Raw genomic sequence first — 22,299 nt, 5'->3', positions numbered from 1 at the left:
CCGAGCTCCATTCCACAATCCTGAGATCATGACCTGAGCAGAAATCAAGAGTCAAATGCTTAACTGACTGAGCCACCCAGGCAACCCTGGAAAGTTATTATAAATAGAGGAACCAAATAATAGAGTATGTATCTCAACCAAGAAATCTATTTAGGCAGAAGAAGGTCGTTGAGGTACTTTAAAGATGGGAGTGACAAAATCAGGGAGACCGCTTACGAGAAAGAGAGAGGATAGATTGGAGAGGAAGAAAAATGGGAAATCAGGAGACCAGTGGGAGACTGACAATAGTCCAGATCCAACATGTTAAGAGACTGAAATAAAGTTGTGGGTATATATACTTACATTTTAGGATTTTGCAATAGATTAGAAAGTACATATAAAAATAAATCTATGATCGTAGTTTGGAAAGTAGGTGTATAAATCAAGCCCCAAATCATAACTTTTAAATAAATAATAATAAATATTTATAAAGTGCTTACTATAAGAGCCAAGAACTATTTTAAGTGTATCACCATGTAACTCAATTAGTTCCCAAGACAACTGTTATATAAACTGTTCTAATCTCAATTTTCACAGATAAGCATATGAGCCCCAGAGGTTAGGCAATGTGCCCAGTGTTGCCCAGCTAACCTGATGGGGCTGGCATTGGATTCGAGGTGGCTAGCTCCAGAGTCCATGCTTTCCACCCCCACGTACTACACAGGAGCTAAGACACCTTGAGCACTTTCCGTGTGTCAGATGCCACAATAACGCCCGAAGTTTCGCAGCAATCCTCTGAGTTAGTTGCTGTTCTTGTCTCTGTTTTACATATGAAGAAACTGTAAATTAGTGTCTAAGCAAAATAATAAGAATAAATTTTTAAAACGTAATCAAATTAGCATCTGAGCAAAATAACACAAATATGAAGTGTGGAAACCAGGACCCAATGACATATCTGTGTCCTTCTAAATTAGTCCCCTTATCCACAACACCATGGATTTCTACCCCAAAAACCTGATATATACTACGCACCATGCCAGATGATTGCTATGTGATGAGGAAGAAAATAGAGCATTTGGTGCCAATGAGCTTATAATCTAGTAAAACAGAATCATGAACATTTTGTGCACTGTGGTATATGCTATAATATTAGAAAATAGGGACCTTGCTAGAAAGAAAAATAAAAGAAATAGGGGTACATTTAAAGCATTATCAAGGTCCTGCTTACATTCTTAGTCGGTATTAATGTATTTGTAAACATGACTTTTCTTTGTGAATTTCCTGATGTATAAGTTGAAAATTTTCCATCAGAGCCAGAGAAAAACAATTTTTTCTTTAAATTATTTGGAAAATTTTCCTCATGTCTTGAGATAACTCTGTTATCTCCTCAGCTCAATTCAACAGATACGTACGGGAACCCAATTTGATACTGAAGTTTCAAAATATAGATTTTATTCTTAAAGATCTGAAGCCCGAATTAAGTAGTTATTTATTACATTTGTATTAAAATCAGCTTTAAGAATGGTATAAAATTTTGGATTTTTAAAAGAAGGAATATAGTTCTATTTATTTATTTATTTGTTTATTTATTTATTAAATAATAATTTTTATTATGTTATTTTAGCCACCATACAGTATATCCTTAGTTTTTGATGTAGTGAGGAATAGAGTTTTATTGAGAGGATTAAGAAAGATTGAGGACATAGCTTTCAATATAGGCTATTACCAAGAGACAATTTCATTAAGAGTAGTGGGAAAGGGTTGTTTTGTTGTTGTTGTTGTTGTTTTGCTTTGTTTTTGTTTTTTTAAGATTTTACTTATTTGTTTGACAGAGAAAGAGAGCACAAGCAGGGGGAGCTGCAGGCAGAGGGAGAGAGAGAAGCAAGCTCCCCACTGAGCGGGGAGCCTAATGTGGGTGTGCGCCATCCCAGGGTCCCAGGACCATGACCTGAGCAGAAGGCATACGCTTAACCCACTGAGCCACCTAGGAGCCCCGAGAAAGGGTTTTTTTTTCCGGTGGAAGGGACAGTGTGGCAAAGGAACAGAGATGGCAAAAAATGGATCATGCTCAGGAAATAAGAAACATTTTACATGGTTAGTGGATAGGAAAATAAAGAGAGTAGTGAGAGTTATGTTATAAAATGTAAGAGGAAAAGTGGAAGAGGTCACTGACTACAAGCCTGGACTTTCTTAGGTAGAACAGACTTTGGAGTATTTCAAGCAGATAGTTCTGTCCTACTTACTGGCACAGGGGTTGCATTTATTACTATTTCTAATATAAGCTTGTTGAGAGTCTACTATGTGCAAGGTGATACAGGCAGGTCATTTCTCCTAAGTAATCTAGTTTTTGAGTCAAGAGATAAGTCTTTACGACTTATCATGATATAATGGTTTGCAGCAGCTGCACACAATTAGATAGATTCTTAAAGAATTACAGCAATGCTGCTGCTAAAAATGATTAATTCAAGTCTGAAATATTGACCATTTACATCATCAAAGCATAAACAACTATATTTGCTTTCCTTCCCTGTGGCCATGACTGTGTGATCCATTAGAATTGCTTATGACATTTTATTGTATTTCTTTTCAGCTGTTTCAGAAACCCAGCTTTTACGTAATTACATAAGCCCTGTTGTGAGGGAGGCTATTGTCAAAGATGAATAAAATTACTGAAGTGACTATATCCAGAATTTTCCACTATCACACACATATCTCCATTTCTTTACTTTCCCATGTAGCTTGGTTTGGTGGAATTCAGTTGCAGATTGTTTAAAAATGTGTTCTAGCTTTGTGTAGAAATAGTCTTACAGATGCTAATATTCAGGAGATACACACACACACAAATATATAAGATATATAACATATTCTTGTTCATTTATTTACATACACTCATACAATGCACTGGGAATACAGCAATGAACAAGACAAAAATCCACGCTGTCATGGAGCTTACATTTTAGTGGAAGAGAAGACAGACAATTAACCCACAAACTGTGCATACATGTATATGTACATTAGTATGGTGTGTGACTATTTATCTAAATATAACTATCTATCTATTATCTATCATCTATCTAGCTACCTATCTCTTAATTATCTATCATCTATCTGTCTGTCTATCTATCTATCTATCATCTATCTATCTATCTATCTATCTATCTATCTATCTATCTATCACCTATCTGTATTAGGGTTTGCAAGAGAAACAGAACCAGTAGGCTATAAGATATTTTTTATAAGGATTTGGCACACATGATTATGAAGGGGGATAAGACCTAAAATCTACTAGATGAATTGGCAAACAGCAGACCCCAGAAAGCCAATGGCGTAGTTCCAGTTCTAAGCCAAACAGGTTTGAGACCCCGGCAGAGCTGATGTTTCGGTTCAAATTTAAAGACAAGGAAAAGCCAATGTTCTAATTTGAACGTGGTCAGGGAGGAAGAATTCTCTCTTACTCTGGTAATGGTCACTCTTTTCTTTTTTTTTTTTTCTATTCAGGCCTTCAGCTAACTAGGTAAGTCCCACCAACTTAAGCGAGGGCATCTACTCAGCTTACCAATTTAAATGTTAACCTCATCCAAAAATACCCATACAGACACATACAGAATAATGTTTGACCAAATATCAAGTTGACATATAAAATTAGCCATCACACCATTTCTAACATATAATGTTAGAAAATATTAAGTGCTATGGAAAATAACCAACTAGGAAGTGGGGATTAGAAATAATGGATCTGTTGTCAACAGTTGCCTTTTTTAATATGGTTGACAATGGAATACTTCACAGGGAAGGTGATATTTGACTGAAGACCCAATGTCAAAACACTATAGAGATGAGGGAAAAAGCCATAAATATATCTGGGAAAATTTCCATATATAAAGAAAAATAATAGCAAAGACTTTGAAGTAAGAGTCAGCCCACAATGTTCCAGAAACAACAAAAACAACCAAACAAAAACTGTGTGGTCACAGTAATGTCCACAATAGGCAGGTTGCCAATGAATTTTAAAATTTACATGAATTGTACATCATTTTTAATTTGTTGATCTTAAAATAATGAATGTAAAACTAAATTTGTTTATTCTGTTAAATATTTTAATTATTTGCCAAAACAGCAATGTGCTTATCTCCAAGAAAGTTGACCACATATTTACAAAGACATATGAGCTAAAGGGGTGCCTGGGTGGCACAGCGGTTAAGCGTCTGCCTTCGGCTCAGGGCGTGATCCCGGCATTGTAGGATCGAGCCCCACGTCAGGCTCCTCCACTATGAGCCTGCTTCTTCCTCTCCCGCTCCCCCTGCTTGTGTTCCCTCTCTCACTGGCTGTCTCTATCTCTGTCAAATAAATAAATAAAATCTTTAAAAAAAAAAAAAAAGACATATGAGCTAAAAATGTGCAGCAACCACACAAGGTTTATCCCAGGTATGGAAGACTGTTTCAACATTCAAATATCAATTAGTGTGATCTATCACATCGATAGGCTAAAAAAGAAAAATCACATGATCCTATCAATAGATTCAGAAAAAAAATTGACAAAATCCAACACCTACTCATGATAAAAAAAAATTTCTCTAAATTGGGGATAGAGGAGAACTTCCTCACCTTGATAATATGTTTACCCCCTCAAAAACAGAAACAAAAACAACAACAAAAATAACCCACAGCTAACATCTTACTTAATGGTGAGAAACTTGAAGTATTCCTTCTAAGAATAGATACAAGGCAAGAATGTCCCTTCTCACTAATCCTTCTTAACATCGTACTGGAATTTCTAGCTAATGCAATAAGACAAGAAACAGAAATGAAATGTGTATATATATTGGGAAGGAAGAAATAAAACTGTCTTTGTTTGCAAGTCACATGATTGTCTACATAGAATACCCCAAAACTGAGCTAAAAACCCCCAAAACTACTGGAACTAATAAGTAATTATAGCAAAGGTGTATGCTACTATGTTAATATACAAAAGTTGATTGATTTCCTATATACTAGCCATGAACCAGTGGCATTGGAATTGAAAACACAATACCATCTATATTAGTACCTGATAAAAGTGAAATACTCAGGTATAAATCTAATAAAATATATACAAGATCTATATGAGGAAAACTACAAAATTCTGATGAATAAAAACAAAGAAACACTAAGTAAATGGAGAGATATTCCATGTTCATGGATGGGAAGAATCAATATTGTCAATATGTTAATTCTTTCCAACTTGATCTGTAGATTCAATGCAATCCCAGTCAAAACACCAGCAAGTCATTTTGTATATATCAACAAACTGATTCTAAAGTTTATATGCAAAGGGACAGATCTAGAATAGCCAACACAGAGCCAACATTTGAAAGAGAAGAACAAAGTTGGAGGACCAACACTAGACAGCTACAAGACTTCACTGTAAAGATACAGAAATCTAGACAGTCTGGTATTAGTGAAAAAATAGACAAATAGATCAACAGAACACAGTAGAGAGGCCAGGAGTAGAACCACAGAGCCAAGTGATCTGAGCTAAAGGAGAAAAGGCAATACAATAGAGCAAAGGCAGTCTTTTCAATAATTGGTGTTCTGACAACTGGACATCTGCATGCAAAAACATGAATCTAGACACAGATCTTAACCTTTCACAAAACGAACTCAAAATGACTTAAATGTAAAATGAAAAACTAAAAAATTCCTAGAAGATAACACAGGAGAAAATGTAAATGACATTGGGTATGGTGATGACTTTTTAGATACAGCACCAAAGGCATGACCCAGGAAAGAAAGAATTCATAACCTGGACATTATTAAAATTAAAAACTGGTGTTCGTTGAAAGACAATGTCAAGAAAATGAGAAGATAAGCCATAGTCTGGGAGAAATATTTTCAAAAGACATTCTAATTAAGGACAGTTACCTAAAATATACAAAGAACTCTCAAAACTTAACAATAAGAAAAAAACAACCCAATTAAAAGATGAGCCAAAAACCTTCACAGACACCTCAGTAAAAAAGTTATATGTATGGCAAATAAGCATATGAAAAGATGTTTACCACATCATAGGTCATCAGGCAAATGCAAATTTGAACAATGAGGTACACACTAATTAGAATGGCCAAAATTCAGAACATTGACGATCCCAAATATTGAAAAGAATGTGGGACAATAAGAATTCTCATATTGCGGGTGGGAATGCAATATGGTACAGCCACTTTGGAAGACAGTTTGGCGGGTTCTTACAAAACTGAATGTATTCTTAAGATACATTCCAACAGAGGCATTTTATCACAGTCATTGAAAACTTGTGTCCACACAAAACTCCACAAGGATATTTATAGCAGCTTTATTCAAAAAAATTGCCAAAATTTGGAAGCAGCCAAGATGTCCTTCAGTTAGTGAATGGATAAATAATCAGTGGTACATCCAGACAATGGAATATTATTCAGCACTGAAAATGAATGAGCTGTCAACCTATGAAAAGACATGCAGGAAACTTCAATGCAGATTGCTAAGTGAAAGAAACCAATCTGAAAAGGCTACAGATTGTATGATTCCAACTATATGACATCCTGAGAAAAGCAAAACTATGGAGACAGTAGGAAGATCAGTGTTGCCAAGGATGGAGGTGTGATGGGAGAGAGAAATACAGCACAGAGGATTTTTAGGACCATGAAAAACTCTACAGATACCCTAATGTTGGATACTTGTCATGATACACTGGTCTAAGTCCACAGAACGTACAACAACAAGAGTGAACCCTGAGGTAAACTATGAACTTTGGGTAATTATGATGTTCATCGACTATAACAAATGTCCTACTCTGGTGGTGCATGTGGACATAGGGGAGGCTATGCATGTGAGGTGGCAGGGATTCTATGAGAAATCTCGGTGCCTTGCCCTCAATTGTGCTGTGAATCGTAACTTGCTCTAAAAAAGATAATAATAAAGTCATTTTAAAAAGTTTAAAATGCTGCACAGTCATCTGTGAGAGAAGAGCTAATTGCTAATTCTTCTTCTCCCCCAATCTGGTCTCAAGCTTGCTATTTTTTGTCCCTCATGTAGCTGTAATAAATGTGGCTGTGCCTAGCAGAGGGCCTGAGGGTTCCATGTCAGCTATATTGTTATGCTCTACAGCAATATTTAAAACAATTCATACAATTCTAAATGTCTGAGTATTCTCATATTGCTTTGTGACTCCATTTGAAATACAAACATCAATGACCTTTTCAGAATCAAATAAAGAAAACTTTTTCAGTCAAATTGCCCCTTGCTTTTAACTAAGAAATAAGCAGTAGTTTGTGGTGTTGGAAGCCTACTCTGATTATCTTGAGCATGTTTTTATCCAATGCACTATTTTCCACACACCAGTAAACTCAAATAGTGGTGGTAGCCAGGGAGGAGGGTCTATATAGCTCACAATGATTCTCCTGGGGGCCACAGACAACTCCAGACACTTTTAGAGACTGTTCTTCATTACCCTAGGAAAGCAAAGAGACCCGAAAGCAAGCTGCCTTCTGATTGCTTACCCAACCTATGCAGCCACAGTAAATAGTTAATTGGTAGGAATCCTCCCAAGAGATATCTATCTGTGTCCTTTCTCCCCATTTCATCCTACCCAAGTCTGCCCCAACGATTCTTCTTACTCTGATTATGGGGCTCTGGAAATGTGAGCACAAGCTACTCTCCTGAAACAAAGTCCCTCCACCGTGGACAGGAATGAAGTTCACAGTTAAAGAGAAAGGGATAGAGAGTTGACAGAGAAGGAGAGAGAAATAAAAAGGTGGTATTTACACCCTAAATTCTAGTTGCCGAGGTTTCCCCTTCAAACTTTGCTCTCCATCCCTTTTTTCAACCCCAGCCAGCTACCTTCCCAACAATCTTCAAATAAATAAATATCACCCCCCTTTTTTTTGCTGATATTTGTCAGAATTGCACTTCAGTAGGTTGTGACCAAGGAGGACTGTTTTATCAGTCTATAATGATGTTAAGTCTTGCCACTTCTTCAAATGACTTCATGATAGTTTGGCTTTAGAATGTCTATGATTCAGATGCTGGGGGACATTTTATTTGTTTTTATTTCCTTTTTTACCTATAGCATATGAAACAGCCAAATTCTATATCCATATATTTTATAAATGTGAATAATAGATATAGTTGTTTTCTACCACTGATGAATTTCCATTTCACAAATTGATGTAGAAAATAGGAGAGGAGAATTCTAGTTGCAGTTCATGATGAATTTGGGTCTGTCACTTAATTTGTCTTGTTTAAATTATCTGTAAGTTCTATATCAATATCAATAGAGGCTTCTTCCTCCACAATGCAAAATTGGCAATAGTACACTAGAAAAGGATTAATCATCTCCATGCTTTTTAAAACAGTCATAGCACACTGGTGTTTATACATTGCTATAAGTACAACTGGATGAAGATCCCAAGAAGAGTCATAAAAGTTGTTATGAATGTAACTAAGTGTTGTAAAAATTTTGATCACCTTATTTATAGCTTCAGTTTTCCATGCACACCTAAATATAGATGATAGATAGATGATAGATAGATAGATAGATAGATAGATAGATAGATAGATAGATAGATAGATATAGATAGATAATAGAGAGATGATAGATAGATAGATAGATAGATAGATAGATAGATAGATAGATAGATGATAGAGATAGATGATAGATAGATGATTGATAGATAGGTAGATAGATGATAGATAGATAGATAGATAGATAGATAGATGATAGATAGATAGATAGATAGATAGATAGATAGATAGATAGACAGATACATACATAGATACATAGGCAGACCGGCAGGCAGTGAGTAGGGGAAAGTAAATTGTACATAAACACTCTCTAGGTTGAGGTTGGAGTATGTTTAGAGACAAGCCTTTCCTTGTTTTTCCATTTTTTTCCACTGTCACTTTTAGGCTATGTGTTAGTGTAAATTCCTCTAAAATATAGAATCTGAGAGAAGAAAGATGGGGGAAATGTGGGGTAGGAAGGTGTAAGAGAGAAGGCCATTTGCTCTGAGACATTAGACTTGCCTGTGAGGGAGGAAGGGGAAAGCTTTGATTTGACAGGAGACTAAAGTTTAAAGAACTGGCTGGTTTTTTTTTTTTTTCCTAAAATAAATTTTAAAGCCAAAAGGAGCAGAAGTGGCACCTATCCCAACTATAGAGTCTCTTTAAGCTAGAACAGATGGGAGATTCAATAGAGCACAGTTGAAAGCAACCAGACAACTAAAACCTTTCCACATTTATACCCTAATGGACTGAGATCTTTCAGTCACAGTGGTTATGTTGCCATGATTCTCATTCTTATTCTTACTTCATTCATTAGCTACCAAAACCTAAAATGTTTCTAGGGGCTCTTTTCCTCCACCCCAGATCTGGCTACAAAATAGGATTTTCTACTTGTCTTTTTAAAAATTCCTATACAGATTAACTTGTAAGCTTCCTGTTTTAGGTATTCAACTGTTACCAACAGAAATATATATAGAAGATAACAAAATAATAAACACAGGGAAATAACATGTTGAATGATCCTATGACATTTTAATAACTAGAGACAAACCTCTACAGTTTCAGAATCCTTTGTTAGCTGGGTGGAATTGCAGACCCACAGCCCATAACCTGTGGATCTGTGGAGAACCATACTTCTAGTCATCTCTCCTTCCAGGTGAAGTGAATAACCAGTTGTGCAGCTTGACGTTTTATCCCCTGGGAAGATTTCCAATTGGCTCTGTCCTTCAGGACCACCCTGGACTGGGGCAGTAGTGTGTCACCTGTCGTTTGGGTAATGTCTGCATATTGTGCAGAACCATCCAGAAACAAGGCTGTTTTTCTTCCTCAGTCACCTGTTCAACTTTTGGTTTTAAAACTGGCCCCCATACAGGGGGCAGGGAGACACTAAAGAAAGGGCAGACCATTTCAGATTCGTAGGTGGCAGGTTTAGTAGGTAGTGGAACTTACAAGGCTTGCGCTGGGCAGCCACAAGATGAGTAGATCTCTGCCCTTGGAGCCCAGAATCTTTATTATGTTCAATTAGCCAATATAGTACACCATTAGTTTTTGATGTAGTGTTCAGCTATTCATTGGTTGTATATAAACACCCAGTGCTCATCACCAGACACGCCCTCCTTAATACCATCACCTGGTTACCCCATCCCCACTACCTCTTCCCTTTTGTAACCCTCAGTTTGGTTCCAGGAGTCCAGAGTCTCTCATGGTTTGTCTCCCTCTCTGATTTCTTCCCGTTCAGTTTTCTCTCCCTTCCCCTGTGGTCCTCTGTGCTATTCCTTATGTTCCATGTATGAGTGAAACCGTATGATAATTGTCTTTCTCTGCTTGACTTATTTCACTTAGCATAATCCACTCCAGTTCCATCCAGGCCGATGTAAATGGTGGGTATTCATCCTTTCTGATGGCTGAGTAATATTCCATTGTATATATGGACCACATCTTCTTAATCCAGTCATCTGTTGAAGGGCATCTCGGCTCCTTCCACAGTTTGGCTATTGTGAACATTGCTGCTATGAACATTGGGGTGCATGTGCTCCTTCTTTTCACTGCATCTGTATCTTTGGGGTAAATAGGGCAATTTTGGGGTAAGTAGGGCAATTTCTGGCTCATAGGGTAGCTCTATTTTTAACTTTTTGAGGAACCTCCATACTGTTTCCCATCCTTTCTGTTGTATATTCCATTGTATATATGAACCACATGTTCTTTATCTGTTCATCTGTTGAAGGGCATCTTGGCTCCTTCCACAGTTTGGCTATTGTGGACATTGTTGCTATGAACATTGGGGTGCATGTGTCCCTTCTTTTCATTACGTCTGTATCTTTTGGACCCCGGAATTGTAAAAGTTTATATAGAGGCCTTACCTTTGCTCAGTCACATATACTATCTTGGCCTTTCAATAACACATTGCTCTCTCAAGGCTGCATCCTGGGGTAGGCTCTAGCAAGCAGAATGCACATTCCAAGGGTAGGGAGGGATGAGGAGCCTCCAATTGTCTGGGACCAGCTCAGGTGTCAACTGGGGGTCACGTCTGGCATCAACACATGTGTGGATTGAGAAAGAGAATTCGGTGCAGCAGGAGTATAGGCAATGAACTTTTGGGCCACTTCCTCTTGCATTTTATTTGTGCCTTCAGGACATGGTTGAGGTTGATCTCATATATACTACTTTCATTTTATGGAGTGTTGTCGTACATGCCAAATGTTATGGATTAAAGGACAGACAATACCTGGTTAATGACGGAAAGGTCAGGTCACGAGTTAACTTGCAGGACCACGGTAAAACATTCAGTTTCTACTAATACTTAGTAAAAAGCCAAAAGCTATCTCTTAAAATGAGAGTAGTTATCCACCAAAGATAACATTGCTTTGCTCAACAATTCTAAGAATCTGCCCTGTGATTCGTCTGCAAGCCCCTATTAAAGGCTCCACAAAGCATCCCTATTTATAACTGATATCTCAGGCAAACGAATGGTAGATAAGCTTGCATGGCAGCCTAGGTCTGTCGCAGAGCCTTTTTTTTTTCTTAGTAAATTCTTGGTAAATCTAGTAAATTGGAAACAAGATCAAGTTTCCTGTTGTCTAAGATATGACATAGGGCCAGAGAGTTGATAGAATCCCATGGTAGGATAAGGGAGACTAAGGATGGCCCCGTCAGCTGAAAAACTGTTTGATGATCTTGACTACTAGATACAGAAAAAGATGCACTTGCCAGCTCAGGGCTTGCACACTGCTGCCAATGGGTATGTAGATTTGCTCAGATAGTTAAAGAATATCTGGAACAGTAGCCACAGTTAGAGTCTCCACTGATTAAATGTACAATAACCCATTCTCATTTTCTAAGATTAGCTGTCTTCTTCACAGGCCAAATAAGTGAATTGAATGAAGATTAGTAGGAATTACCACCCTTCATCTTTCAAGATAAGTGTTCATGGCACGAACCTTTGTAATTCCCCAAGGAATATGGTATTACTTTGGGCTTACTCTTTTTGTTTATATTGATAGTTTGAGTGGCTTCCACGTGGCTTTCCCTAAAATAATAGCTCCACTCTACATCTCAGGAAACTATACCATTGCCAGTTGCTAAAGAAGTTTATTCAAATTTTGTGTTCCATAGTGAGAAATAATCATTGGATGTGTTTGAATATCCATTGTTCTCACTGTGAGAATGATCTGAGCCAAAAATCTGTTGATCACTTCGTCTTCATAAACTCCTTGTGGTTGACCAAAATGGTATTGTGGGTCTCCAGTAATTAGTAACAGTTCAGAGCCAATGGCCAGTAACCAGTAATCCTCAAAAAGTTGGAATATTTCTCTTTCCCTTTCCTGTGTGTATGTGTGTGTGTGTGAGTGTATGTATGTGTATTTTTTTTAAACATAGGTTTGACGTTAAACAATAAGGCATCTGATAGTTCATGGTTCACAGGGAAGGCAATTAGAGGGGGGGAAATAAATACGAACTTGAGGACAGCAGGTGTCAAGGCAAAGCTGACATATTATGTAAGTTAAAAAACTAACAAATCATTTTAAGATTTAGAGACTTTATTACTTATATAAGAAATGAAAGGAAAAGTAGTCAAAAGTGCCAGTTTTGTCCTATAGGATGACACCAAAACCAAAAGGACCATGTGACAAAACAACATGGATATAGGATACCATATTGTTGAAAATACATTCTGCAGTTGCATTTTAAGAGTGGTGAAGCAAGGGGCGCCTGGGTGGCACAGTCGTTAAGCGTCTGCCTTTGGCTCAGGGCGTGATCCCAGGGGTCTGGGATTGAGCCCCGCATCGGGCTCCCCCGCTTGGAGCCTGCTTCTTCCTCTCCCACTGCACCTGCTTATGTTCCCTCTCTCACTGGCTGTCTCTCTCTCTGTCAAATAAATAAATAAAATCTTAAAAAAAAAAAAAAGAGTGGTGAAGCAAACGCCTCATACTTCATCAGTATCTGAGTGGCAGTGAGGAAGAGAAACTCTCTGGTAGATAAAAGGTAGGTGGGAAATGACCTTGTAAGCAGTTCCTCACAAGTTCCCCATGTTCTCATATTTTAGGATTTTCATAAGGTGTGTTGCCAAACGTGGGAGCATCTGGCAAGACTTGCCTATATGGCATATATGGAGACATGAAAACTTGTCAGGGCATCATGGTGGAGCTGTCCTTTCTGTAGCAAAGACTAGCTAGAATCCACAAGCCCAACGTGAAAACCACAAGTATGAGCTGGAACTCATGTCACTGCCTCCAACCTTGGTAAAATAGAAGTCTATCAGGAGAACCTGACATCCTTTGTCCCAGAGATAAACCCAAAACTGGTCCAAGAGCCAAAGGAGCTAAAGGAGGATCTAGGAAAAGATCATAGTGGGTACAGGTCTGGCTTATGCCTGGTTAACCAATGGGATGAGCCAGAAGATAAATGACAAAATGTGCACATTGCTCTGACTTTCTGATTGAAGATAACAAAATGGCAGCTGCATCACTTTCACCTGGCAAAGCCCACGCAAGAACATCTTTTGTGGTCCACGAATGTGAAATGTAAAGGAAAGGCTATTCTGAGGCATAGAGTTCAACTGAGCCAAATTGATATTCTATGAAACCAAAAGTATTAGTTTCCTAGGGCTGCCATAACAAAGTACCACAAACTGGACCTTAGAACAACAGAAGTGTGTTATCTCATAGTTCTAGAAGCTAGAAGTCAAAATCAAGGTGTCAGCAAGGCCAGGCTTCCTCTGAAACCTGTAGGAGAGTATCTTTCCTTGTTTCTTCCTAGATTTGGGTGGTGACCATCAGTCTATGGTGCTTCTTGGATTCCAGAAGTGGCATTCTCCCTGTGTCTCTGTCTTTATATGGTGTTGTCCTTTTCTTATAAGGACACCACTCATATTGGATTAGTTTCCACCCTGATAACCTCATTTTAACTTGATTACATCTGCAAAGACTCTATTTCAAAATAAAGTCACATTCACAGGTACTAGAGATTCAGCTTCAACATATAATTTAGGAGGATATATTTAGCAACCCATTACACCACCAGAGTCATTGAGCTTGAAAAGGATCAGAGAGGGGCACCTGGGTGGCTCAGTCAATTACGAGCGGGCCTTTGGCTCAGGTCACGGTCTCAGGATCCAGGATCGAGCCCACCATCAGGCTCTCTGCTCAGCGGGAGTCTGCTTCTCCCTCTCCCTTTGCTTATGTGATCTCTCTCTATAATAAATAAATAAAATATTTTTTTAAAAAAGAAAAAGAAAAGGATCAGAGAGCACATGTAATTTTCATGAACAAGTAGCTCAGTTCTCTGTGTCATCCACAATGTGGGGCATAATGCTGAATCCTTGATATTGAACTTTACATGAAAGAAATCAAACAGCACTTTGGTGACAAGCAGATTTTATGAAGCCCCTTCCATCTTGAAAGGGCCAATAGTTCATTTTCATAGCTATATGAGTAGTTAATACATGAACTTACCTTTTCTGCCCAAAACACCTCAGTTAATCCACTATGTAGAGATTTACAGTGTTTCTGACCTACTGGAATAAAAATCCCACATGACATAGCTTCTGACAGGGAATGTTATTCTAGTCAGAACAACCAAAATAACAGCTCACAGAAGCCACCAAAACCTGTGGAGGTGATAACTAAGGCTAAGAATTTAGAGGTATAGAGAATTTCAAATGTGCAATGAGAGAAAAAGAGGATGAGTAATAGGTGTGTTTCCAAGAACGACTGCAGTGATGGTGGTTATAATTTATCTTACTTTCCTATTTTAGGTCTCCCTTGGGGAACTGGGAAGTAGCTGTTCCCAAATATGGTTGGAGAAGTGGCTCCATGCAGAGCAAGGCTGAACTGTGGTGGCCATTAAGGTACGCTGCTCTGATTTCCTTTAAGAGAATTCCTAGGGGAACAAAGTGAATGGACAGATTCTATCATTTTCTACTTCTCTGGATCCACTATGGTATTTACGCTAAGACTAGACTCTTCTCATTTTACCCCTCATCAATAAGTAGGAACAGTGTGGTGCCAGAGATGGCCCGATGCTGCCTGAATCAGGACTCCTTCAACAGGCAACCTCAGCTTGGGAACTCCTCACATGCAAGGCTAAGACTTCCTCAGAATCACCTGAGAGATATCCAATCCTTTTTCTCTCTCATTTTTCAAAGGTGTCGTATCTGCACTGTGGCCTGAGGGCTTTCCCTAGCTACTCATATTTCCTCATCCTTTAGCCTTCACATGTTTTATTCCCAATATATCTTTCATGTAGCCCACCCTGCGTGTTGTCTGTTTTAGAGTACAAATATGCCTGTTTTAGGAACAAATATGACGAGAATAAGAATTTAGGAACAAAGAAATTAAGTCAGAGAAAGTAATCCCAGCAACCCAGCAAGACAATATAAAATCATGCGATAAGAAGTGAGACCAAAACATGAAGGTGTCAAAGTTCTGGGAGAATTTGGACTCTTTGTCCAGATTTAGGGGTAGCCATAAATGGGGGCACCTGGGTGGTGCAGTCGTTAAGCACCTGCCTTCGGCTCAGGGTGTGATCCCATAGTTCTGGGATCGAGCCCCACATCAGGCTTCTCCACTAGGAGCCTGCTTCTTCCTCTCCCACTCCCCCTGCTTGTGTTCCCTCTCTCGCTGATGTCTCTCTCTGTCAAAATAAATAAATAAAAATCTTTAAAAAAAAAAAAAAGAGTAGCCATAAATGATCACCGCCAACTATTTTAGATCAAGCATAGAAATGTCATTCAATTTTTTTAAAGAGATTAATGTGAGTAGGAATGTGAACTAGTTCAAGCCACTGAGATATAAGGGGAAGGTTGGGATAAAGCTTTGGGGAAAGACTCTCTTGATAAAAGAGATTTAAGAGGAATATGCTTTTTAATTCCATGTCCTTCTGGTCTCTGGATGCCGTTCAGAAAGATGAAATTTTTGGATCTCTAGCTAATATTTTCTGAATATAGGGAAGGTCAAGAGAATTGCAAAAATTCTATAAAAAATAAAATAACTGAGATGCCAAATTATATAACACTCTACTCTTTCGAACATTATGCTACTTATTGTGAGAAGCATTTTAATTGATACGAGGCTAAGATAAAGGACAAGAAGGTAAGCTAAACCAAGGATTTCTTTTCTATGTGAATACTTACAGAATGATATATATGAAAACAGTAGTAGTAACCAACTGATATGGCACTTTTACACATTCAGAAATATTAGTTTTTATTATTTTGTTAGAAGTAATACTATTAAAATACTAGTAGCAACCTAGAGCCCTGAGAGAGGGTTTGTGCTAATTTCTTACTGTTTATTAATTCTTATTATCACCACCTCAAATTTTCAAAATCCCCAGTATTTCATAATGCTAGCAAAGCGACACTCACACATGTTCCATGTACATAGTTTTACTAATTTTTCCACTTAATTTTTCTCTCTTTCTGTTTGCAAAAACTATGACCATGTTCAAAAATTGATAAATTTATTCTCTATTTAGAGTTTAATATTAAAATAACACAATTGGACATTCAGAAGGGTAAATACTGTTTCTGGAGTCTAAAGAATAAATCATTGGTAAAATTAAACTATATGAATTAAATTGTAAGTATCTCTTTACTATGTCTTCATACTAGACTCTTCTTTTCAGCTGTCTTCTGAAAGTAAAATCATACCCTTTTTTTCTCTTGAATATTCACTGAATTTAAAAAAGCTAATGTCTTGTGATATATCTGTGCATGTCTTCCCTCACTCCATAGAACTCAAGCACATACACACACGTGCACACACACACACATATGCACGCCTTTGTTAGGAGATGCACTCAAAAACACAGTTTTTAATCCTAAGATTTAAAAACATCAGGATATCAAAAATAATTAGCTTATCACTTACGTTGTTATAAGGTAATTAAACTTGGATAAAGAGTAGTCATGGTTTTGACCATCAAATGCAAGCTTGCCTATCCCAAATCAATTTGCAATCGAGTTAGAAAATGAAGACCATTCTACTGTCTTTCTAGTGTTGACCCTGGATTATAACTTGAGTTACCTGGAAAGAGTGTTTTAAAAAGTAGAAGTGATTAAACAACATCACTTCCAACCAAGATATGTGGAGACCTAATACCTTCAGCTGGAAATTCCATAGTCTGGGAGCATTATCAGATATACACAAAATGAAGATTGAAAATTTATCTATGAGCCTTGCCAAGTTTTTCAATAAATATATAAAGTAATTTAAAGTTGCAGGAGTAGTTATTTGTGTGCTAGCCTTATTGTGTGGTGAAAGTCCAAAAAACTCAAAAGTATTTCATTGAGTTAAAGTTTAGATTGGATTCAGAAGTATATCTCTGAATTAGACATTTCCAAAGCCACAAAATATAATCTATTTATCTTAGAATAGATAATACACTCTCCTGATCTCTGCCTACCAGAAAAAATAGGAAAACATGTGCTTCATAGGGATAGGCCCTAGAAATGAGAGTTGTAAACTCTCACATATAATGTGTATATATATACCATGTAACTTTTCCTTAGACAAAAGTGGCCAAAAAGGTGTTTTGTGGTTTGTTTGTTTGTTTGTTTGTTTTGGTAAATATCTGATACCAAATAATAACTTTTATTATTCATTATTAGTCATTCAAAATCTTCCTCTCAAATGCCTTTTCTCTTACAGACATTTTTTTTTAAATTTAAATTCAATTAGCCAACATATACATAGTACACCATTAGTTTCTGATGTAGTGTTCAATGATTTATTAGTAGCATATAACACCCAGTTGTCTTACAGATATTTAATAAGGCACTGGCCTTAAATAGATTGGCTTAGTTTGGTGAGTGTTCCCAAAACTGAGCAATTACAGTTCACTGAAATGAACAATACAGAGAGATGCACGCAGTAGACAGGGACGCTTACAAAAAAGGCACCTCATGTTGCCTGGTAGGGCAGAGGCTTTGGCCAAGATGACATGTGAAATAATTCATTAAAAATGTTATCACTGAGTAAAAGAAAATAGATTTGTATTTTCATCTCCAATGTGGGGCAGTTGTGAACAAAATTGTTATAAACATTCATTTACAGGTTTTTGTGCGAACATACATTTTCATTTTTCTTAGGTAAATACATAGAAGTGAGATTGCTAGGTCACATGGTAAGTGCATGTTTATCTTTGGAAGAAACTGCCAAATCGTTTTGAGTCTGGGACATGTTGGATTGTGACCAGCAGTGAAAGAATTTAGGTGTTCTGTGTTTTTGCCATTCCTTTCCATTGCTGGGTTTCTTTTCATTTTATTTTAGCCAGTCTAATAACTATATATTGGTATCTAATTATGATTTCAATGTATGTTTCTCTAATGAGTAATGATATGGAGCATCTTTTAACGTGCTTATTTGCCATTTGTATATCTTCTTTGGGGGAATTATCTGTTCAGATCCTTTGCAAGTTTTTTTTTTTTTTAATTTGGGCAGTTTGTTATCGTATCATTAGCTTTGAGAGTTCGTTAAATTTTCTGAACAAATACTTTTTATCAGACATATGATATACAAATATTTTCTCTTAGTCTGTGATTTAGTTCAAACTTATAACTGCCTTTTGGAGAACAAAGGTTTTCAGAGGTTTTCAAAAGATTACTATTGCAGTTAAAAAAAAAAAACATAAAATCTACCCTCTTAAGCACACAGTCCAGTATTAATAACTACATGCACCCTGCTGTACAATATCTCTAGAATGTGTTCATCTTGCCTGGCTTAAACTCTACGCCCATTAAGCAGGAGCCCCCCATTTCACCATCCCCACAGCCCCTGGCCACTCCCATTCCACTTCCCACTTCTATGAGTTTGACTATTTTAAATACTTGCTATGAGTGGAATTATGCAGGCTCTCTGTGATGGGTTTCATCACTTAGAAATAATGTCTTCAAGTTTCATACATGTGGTAGCATGTGACAGAATTTCTTTCATTTTGAGGGTGAGTAACATCCCATTGATTTATATATACCACGTTTTCTTTACTCAACCGTTCATAGACAGGCAGATGGCTTCTCCCTCTCGTCTCTTGTGACTAGTGCTGCAGCGAACAAGGGAGTGCAAATATCTCTTATATCCTGACTTCAGTTATTTTGGATAAATCCTCAGAAGTTGCTGGATCACATAGTAGTTCGATTTTTAATTTGGGGGGAACTTCCACCCCATTTCCCATACCAGCTGCACCATTTTATATTCCCACCAACAGTGCATAAAGGTTCCAACTTTTCCACATCCTCACCAACACTTAGTATTTTGTTTGTTAATGGCCATCCTAACAGGTGTGAGGTGATAGCTCATAGTTTTGATTTAAAGTTCCCTGATAAGGGCCCCCGATGGTTCAGTTGGCTGACCTTCTGCCTTCGGCTCAGGTCATGATCCCAGGGTCCTGGGATCAAGCCCTGCGTCCAGCTCCCTGCTCAGTGGGAAGTCTGCTTCTTCCTCTCCCTCTGTGCGAGCCTCTCTCTCTCTCTAATAAAGTAAATAAATCTTTTTAAAAAAATAAATAATAAAAAAATAAAGTTTCCTGATAACTAGTGATGCCAGGTATTTTTTCATATATCTGTTGGCTATCTGCATATCTTCTTTGCACAAATGTCCCTTCAAGTCTTCTGCCTATTTTTTAATTGGGTTATTTTCTTTTTCTTGATTTTTGCTGTTGATTTTACTGTTGAGTTGCAGGAGTTTCTTATATATTTTGGGTGTTAACTGCTTATCAGATATATGTTTCGCAGATATTTGCTCCCATTCTGTAGATTGCCTTATCTCCTTTGCTGTGTAGAAACTTTTTAGTTTAATGTAGTCCCACTTATCTATTTTCGCTTTTTTAAAATTCTGTTTTGGTGTCATATTTATGAAATCATTGCTAAGACTGAAGTTATGAAGCTTTTCCCCTCTGTTTTCTCCTAGGAGTTTCATAGTTTCAGATCTTACATATAAATACTTAATCCATTTTGCATTGTTTCTGTGTATGGTAAAAGTATCCATTTTCATTCTTTTGTATGTATCCAGTTTTCCCAGCACCATATACTGAAGAGACTACCCTATCTTTACTGGGTATTCTCAGCACACTTATGGAAGATCACCTGACTGTATATGTGTGGGTTTATTTATGGGATCTTTATTTTGTTTCATTAGTTTACATGTCTGTCTGTATTCCAGTACCATACTGTTCTGATTGCTGTGGCTTTATAATATATTTTGAAGTCAGGAAATAGGAGACCTCCTACTTTGTTCTTCTTTCTCAAGATTGTTTTGGCAATTTGGGGTCTTGTGTGGTTCCATATGAATTTTAGGATTATTTTTCTATTTCTTCCAAGAATGCCATTATAATTTTGATAAGGACTACAATGAATCTGTAGGTCACTTTGGGCATTATGGCCATTTTAACAATATTAAGGCTTCCAATTCATGAATATGGAGTTTTTTTCTAGTTATCTGTGTCTTGATTTTTCTCAGCATGTTTTGTAGTTTTCAATATATAATTCTTTTGCCTCCTTGGTTAAGTTTACTTCTAAGTATGCTATTCTTTTTGATACCATGATTATTAAGTGCTTTTTTAAGATTGTTGATAGCGTATAGAAATGTAACTGATTTTGTGTGTGTTGATTTTGTATCCCATAATTTTACTGAATTCACATTCTAAAATTTTTTGGGGGGATAATCTTTAGGGTTTCTTATGTACAAGTTCATGCCATCTGTAATATTATAGATACTATTGTGTAAATAATATCTATTCTATAAAAGACTTATTCTATAAACAGATAATATTCTACCTTCCTTTCCAATTTGGATGCATTTTGTGTCTTTTTCTGCCTCTTTGCTCCAGCTAGGACTTCCAGTACTATGTTCAACAGAAGCGGCAGCATGACGAATCTTAAAGGAGAAGCTTTCAGTTTTTCACTGTTGAGTATGATGTTATCTGTGGGCTTTTCATAAATGGCTTTTACTATAGTGGAGTAATTTCCTTCTGTTCCTAGTTAATCATGAGAAATGCTGAATTTTTCTAAAGGCTTTCTCTGCATCTACTGTGACGTTCAGGTGATTTTTATCCTTTGTTCTGTTAACGTGATGCATCATACTGATTGATACAAGGATGGCTCATATGTAGAACCATCTTTGAATCTCAGAGATAAATCTCATTTGGTCATAGTGTGTGATCCTTCATCATGTTCTTGAATTTAGTATACTAGTGGTTTGTTGATTTGTTGGGCTTTTTCTCATTCATTGTACATTCAGCGTGGAGGATGGACTATGGTAAGTGAGCGTGTGCTTGTCCAAACCATCGCCTTCATTCTTAGCAACCCTCAACCTAATGCCCTTTCCTGGTAGGGCTTACATTTACTCAAGACAGAAACCAATCCCATAGGTAGCCCCTGAAAAGTCTGCACATTATGTATATATCTCAATTTTCCCTATTCCTCTCCAGGGAGAAGTGAGGAGCTATGCCAGGAGAGGGAACATAGTGAGTGCCACAATTTTTTTTCTACCCAAATTCATGTAGCAAGTTTCACACTCAACTTGGGAGTACAGGAGCCTCTTAACTGGCTTCTAGAATACTCATGAATGGAATTTGTCCATATGTTGTTGTTGAATCTCTATCTCCATGGGTGATGGGAAATCTGAGGTTTCCTATTCCACCATTTTGCTGATGCCACACCCTATGTTAAATATTTTACCAATAAGGAGCTTTTGAAGGAATTTAAGGAAGATAAGGACTTAAATGCATTATGATTGTATACGTGCAAGTTTGCAAATGTAGATATAACTAAACTCATGGGGGATTGTGGTATTAAGTTCTAGACTTGTAAACATCTCATATTACATAAAAAATTAACTTATTATTTTCATAAAGCCTAATTTTTATTTTTATTTTTTTTTTGAAAACCAGAAATATATTAACAGGGTTTAAAATTTAAATATACAAAACAAATCCATTGAAAAGTCCCTCCAACCTTCCACCCATTCCTGGAGACTAACAATGTTACTAGTTTCTCATGTTTCTTTACCACCTTTTTTTAACACATGCATACAAATATTTTAAGATCATATTGTAGAAACTATAGACTATACAGATATTGTTCTGCACTCTATAAAACTTTATTCATAAAGGCACCTATTGAACATCCTTCAAAGGGTGCCTAGTGACACGGTCAAGTGTCTGACTCTTGGTTTCAGCTCAGATTGTGATCTCAGGGTCCTGGGATTGAGCCCTGTGTTCGGCTTTGTGCTCATCGCGACATTTGCTTGAGATTCTGCCCCTCCCGCTTGATCTTTTAAACACACAAGATCTCCGAAACATTTTGCTTTC

The sequence above is a fragment of the Ursus arctos genome, unplaced genomic scaffold (genome assembly GCF_023065955.2).
Source record: "Ursus arctos isolate Adak ecotype North America unplaced genomic scaffold, UrsArc2.0 scaffold_9, whole genome shotgun sequence".
NCBI lineage: Eukaryota > Metazoa > Chordata > Mammalia > Carnivora > Ursidae > Ursus > Ursus arctos.
Note: the sequence above shows the minus strand (reverse complement) of the source record.